Source organism: Nilaparvata lugens, chromosome 6 (assembly GCF_014356525.2).
Source record: "Nilaparvata lugens isolate BPH chromosome 6, ASM1435652v1, whole genome shotgun sequence".
Taxonomy (NCBI): domain Eukaryota; kingdom Metazoa; phylum Arthropoda; class Insecta; order Hemiptera; family Delphacidae; genus Nilaparvata; species Nilaparvata lugens.
In genome coordinates, this window is record NC_052509.1 from 15,199,867 (window position 1) to 15,206,000 (window position 6,134).

Below are 6,134 nucleotides of genomic sequence, written 5' to 3' on the forward strand. Positions count from 1 at the left end.
CCCAATTTACTATAAATCGATTGAAGAGGAATCATTCAGATTCCGATAATAGAAGTGAGCAGCCTATTCCTAGAACATCACTTCTTGGAGTGCATTCAGATAGTGAGTGATTCATGTGGACAACTTCCAGTAACGTAGCTAGTGATGTAATGAAATTAGGCTACGTATTATATGAAACCAGAGAAAAATGGATCAATATCCTTTTATCCTCTACATTGGTGAAACATAAGTTTAGTACCTATTTCATTCAAGTTGTGTTTAGATTTCTTTCTTAGTACGTTCTCAAATACTCTCAATCATTACCAATTCCAAATTACCTGAACCATCACTATAATAAATTATATGAGTAATCAAATATTAGAATCATCACATGTAATAAAACGAGATAAATAACAAAACAATTTATTCATTTGTGAAGACTTTTAAACATTTATGGTCATTTGGCTTGTAGAACAAAAACAGGTAGTTTAGAAAGATAAACTAGAACCTTAATAGAACAACGAAATCCTAAATAGCCTTATCAAGTGATGAACGGTGTTCTAGTTCTACACTATGCTATCTGTATGTCGCGGTGAGAACAATTAGCTGATAACGACGACAGAATTTTCCATCGGAAATTTATTATCTTGTAAGAGTCAACAAATTTCGCCACCCACAACCGAAACTAATTATTCCAAAATACTTGAAACGAATTTCTTGTAATTGCAGGCTTTGCGAGAGATTCTTATTCTGTATGTTTTGGTTCAATTTATGTTCGCAAATTTCAAAAATTGACTTTTTCCTATCAAAATTTATAATTTCGTGACGTTAAGCGTGTGAACATCAAACAATGAAGCTTGACGCGTTTCTCTACGTGATGTTTAGAGGGATTTCCGGGTTCGATTTTATCAAAACAAACATGAAACGCTTTAGGTAGGGCACGTCGGGTTTCTTCAATTCGGTAAACAATACTTTCCCCCTTCATTATTTACTCGCCCTTCAAGTCTGCTCTATTCTGTCTCTTCATCATCAAGCTCTCTTCTCTCACAATATTCTTCTCTAGGACGGAAATTAATCCCGATAATAGCCTACTCTTTTTCTTTGTAAACACAAATTTATTCATCCTACACTCCTCTTTATCGATTCTTCATATATTATATATATTTTCTATAGAGAATCAATAATTTTTTTTCATTTATATGGAGTTTCCCTTCCCCGTACTTTTTTACAGACTCTTTATCTGTTATGAGATCAAATGTTTATTTTTTAATTGTACTATTGAATAATGAAGAATTAGAGATAAGTTACGTTTCAAAATAATTGTATGGATTTATCCAACAGTCAACATTGTATGGATGAATGAAGCATTAAGTTCTAGCTTCTCAAATACCGTACTATGAGATAATGATAAAATACTACTAATTAATCAATGACAAAATATGTAGCCCACGGGTGCCGTACTACTGTACTTGATATAGACACAATTATTGAAAAAGAAAATGGAGAATTCAGATATATAGAATGCAAGATAGCCTACATAAATTCGTAAATAAAACATGAAGGAGTAAAAAAGCAAAAAAAAACTAGTCAATCGACTTATTACAATCGGAAATTAATGTTGAGTTTTTAAGTAGATATAGATAATTAAGTGATGAATCAATCATTTACTAATATACCTAGTATATAGGTACGAAGATTCTAAACTCAATTATGATGAATGATAAAAATAAAGGGAAATATAATAATAAGCTGTATTAACTTTTCATACAAAAATCAGTATTTAATGAAGAAAATTCCAGTTTGATCGTTGGGTATTGCGATCAAAACCCTTCTCACCATTTTATCTTTAAAACATGCTGTAGGATTACATCAGAACCCCCTATAGCCTATAGGAGATCATCTTTACATTATTACATCATCTTTTTTCTGTCACTCAAGGTGCTTGAGAAACTATAAACAATCTCGCACATTATTATGCAATAACAAAAATCGATTTTTGTTATAAAGATACTCTAGAAGGTGTTATTGAAATCTAGGTTAGCGATTTCCAAGACATTGCATGACTAGAGGGATGAATAGTTATTATTTTTGAGACAATTATTATTGCGTCTTCGTCCAGAAATTGCCACCTTGCCGGAAAATAAAACACTGAAAAGATTGTCTGTAGTAGGAAATCGTGTTAATTATTAAACTGTCCTCTAGATAATTTGAGAATGATAATAATAATTAAATGTTTTATTGGAGTTGACAATTTGAATGAGGGAAAGAAAGCGGTTATAATATATAGGGTTGTTTTTGTTTTGTTTACAGTGTATATAATTTAACACTTCTTGAGGTATCTTTTATAGAAATACGTTATATGAATGCAAAATCAATAATTGACCGAACGAAGTGAGGTCTAAGATTCAATCGACGGTTTTGCATTTCTCTTTATGTTTATATGTTTATTAAGTTGCGCATTTACTGCGAAACGCGGTAATAGATTTACATGAAATTTGACAGGTATGTTCCTTTTTAAGTCAACGTACAGGTATATACAAAGTTTTTGGAAATTTTTTATTTCAAGGATAATATAAAAGGAAAAAGGAGCCTCCTTCATACGCCAATATTACCGTAAAAATCAGACTATGGAATTATTCATCATAAATCAGCTGTCTGGTGGACTATAATACTACTCGTTCAAAAACATCGAACATCTTGAAAATATATCTTTCCATCAACGTTAGTACTGTAGACAGTTGTCTACTAACTTTGTCTTTCCATAAGCTGAGGCCATGATTCTAGTTTAGAGTTTGGAGTTATTGATAGAAAACATTTTTTTTTTTAATCTGATGATCAAAATTGCAACAAATATTATTGAAAATGAATGATTTCTAAAATCATGAAAAGTGAGAAATGAAGTTTGTAGGAAATCAGCTTTATGGTAGTTTATTTTTTTAATTTCAACCCACCGATTTTTTGCCAACACAACACAGATTGTTCTCTGATGGGTTGATTAGATTGGCGTATCGACGGCAGCCAGACCTGATAACAGCGCTCACACTCACATTCCGGGACGACACGTCACGGTACGATAGGACAGAAAGCTCTATGTTTATTTAGGTTTTTTCTAGACATTATTTATTAATTTTTGAGAAAACATAACAGGTCAATGTAACTTACTGAGCGCGAGGTCTACTGTTCACAGAACTACTAGTATCTCTATCATTAGGCCTAACTGTCCTATTGTTCGAAACCCACCCACCTAATATTGAAGGTCCATCATCTTTTTTATAAAATGATTATTTGATCTAGATAATCTTATTAAGACTTTCCTTTTACGTTTTGAAAATAAGCTTTTCTTTAAAGATTTATTGATGAATTCCCTGTCATCTTCCCGACTCCTTTTCTCTCTCTTTTTGCTGGCTGTTCACCCGAAATTTATTTAAAATCCATTTCTTTAAAAAAATTGATATAAATGCGGTTTGTCGAATTTTTGTCACATTATGTCCTCTACCACCAAAATTGAATAGCTTATTTCGGTCTTCATTCTTGAAAATACTTTTCCCATACATATCTTGAATAATAGCGAACTTTATAAGCTTATTACGTGCTTATAATTATAATATTACGAACGCCTTGTGTGTAAAAGTGATTGAATACTCATTCAAGTTGGTTTGGATTTGGAGGCTTCAACCAAAGAGGGCAGCTTACACTCCCCTTGTAGCAATCAATAACTAAGGGATAGCTGTGGGGTTGCTTGAGTTGAGTTGGATCACATGCATGAAGCGTTGTTCATATTTTTGTAGATAAGGGTTGAATATGATCACGAAAACCTTTGAAAGGTGCGTAGGGGAGACGTAGATAAAGAATTTAACCTACATCAAAAACTATTTGTAATATGTTACATTTTATAACATTTTTGTTCAGTCCGTGCAATGTTTGTTTGTCACGTATCATAGAATAGTCACGAAATCATGTCACCTCAAAGAGTTCCAAATTGTTTTCGGCAAACAAAGCCAAACCTCAGGTTTGGTGACGTGACACTTTGTACTAAATTCTAAATAGAACTGTTGCAAAGCAACTCATCAAAGTTGTTATTATTTGTTTATTTTTAGTATTTCATAATTAAGATAGACTAGGCAATGGCAATACGACAAATATATTAGAAAATAATGTTTTTGAGAGCTGGGTTTACACCAAAGTTATTAACAAAATGTTAATAGCTTAATCCTTTTAGAATTCTATAGGATTGAACGGAACTTGACAAACATATATGTTCATCATGTGTATGATAAGTTATGTTCAATCAAATACAATCTATAAGGATTAAGTTATTAACATCTTGTTAATAATTTTAGTGTAGACCCAGCTTAGGGAGACTTCTCAAAAGGTTACAAAGTTTGCAGATGATAATAGACGTGATTATGAAGAAATGAAAGAGAATTCTCTTATTCTATCTTGTCATCTGATCTACCATGGATCACGTAATTTATGCTTATTATGGTCTGAATTTATTTTTATTGATTTTTTACAAAAAAATATTTTTATCTATTTAAATAAATTTAAAATTATTTCCCACTGTCTATTTTTAACGATTTTTCTTCAAAGTTCATCTGATTCTCATATTTATTAAATAAGTTTTATTTTTATACAGAATCGTATGATTTTGAAAGATCGACCATAAAATCAATTCCTTGTTATTTGGAAGATGAGCCCAAATGTTCAGAATTTGTAAGTTGAGTTATTAGAAAACTGCTACTCATTTCGCTGTGCATTAATTCTTGCCAACGAAATCATTCCGTTACAACTAAAATAATTTCCTGAAAAGTTTTGTTTTACCAATTGATGAAAATCCGTCTTCACGAATCCGGTTTAAAATGCTTGTTCATAATGAGCAATTGGAAATTTATGACGGCTACCAAATTTTGGTAGCTACGAGGTTAGTAGATCTAATGGAATCACATGAAACGTTTCCCAATGTTAATCAAAATCTGGTGATTTTTCAAAATTGAAGTATTTTTCGGTTTTAGCTTTGTGGGTGTATAGGCTTTCTACAAGAGTAAGTAGCATTCATTGATAGTAAGGGAAGATTATACATTTAGATAGGGTGAAGTATTTCAGAGATAGGCTACAGTGGAATCTATTTCAGAGGGTTTGATGCATTTAAATCGTAATATTTTATAACTGTGTATCTCACAAAAATACATCAAACTAAATCCGTTTATAATTGTAGATGTCCAAAAATTTAAACTATTAAAATACCTATGGATCAAGTCGGACAGACTCTTTATGATCTACGTTTTTGAATAATGTTACGTTGAGCGATGCATTTTCCGCCTTATATTAATTCCTCTACTGAAAATATTTTCACGTGTAATCAAGTTTAATAGTTGAATGAAAGTCAATCGTCAATTTTTGTTGATTTTTATGTCCCAGCATTGATAAGACGATTGGCATTACAGCGTTATCAAAAAATAATTGCGATTCTATTCACAACAAATGATATGAATATTTTATTATCTCTAGAATATTATGGATATTGTATTGTAAAATCTACAATAATAGTGTACAAGCATTCATCCTTATGGATTGATATATTCTTGATTAAACTCGTTTTTATTATATCGGTAGTACAAGTAGTAGCCTAACTATGATAATTTTCAACTAACCAGCTAACGGCATTCAGTTTTAGATTGTTTCGTTCAGATTTTAGTATTCACTGTGCTCTGTGCATTCAACTTCAGTATTCTTTAATTTTTTATTGCTGCCAGTTACCTAAATACCATAAATGTCTGGTATGAAGGAATCCAATGCGTGTATCAAAACGAAGCTCCCAAAAATTATATATTACCAGAGGCAACTGATACTTTAAGCTATTTTTCCTCTATATTAGGTAGTAGTAGATCTTTTGGTTTGGCCTATACAAAACAGCTTTGCTTTATAGTTGCACAGTATTTGCAATTTATGAGTTTATAATTCTTTTCCCGCTACCCGGTAGTTCGGGATCTACCTAAAGCTGTAGGTCCACCCATCTCGGATCATTATCATAATCCTATATCTTTCATTTATCGCATATTAAATGAATTACTCAAACTTTCTCAAATTTACAATTTAACCTGAGAATTGTTTGTAGGATATCATCTCTGATATTCCAGTAGGTAGTGCTGAAAAAG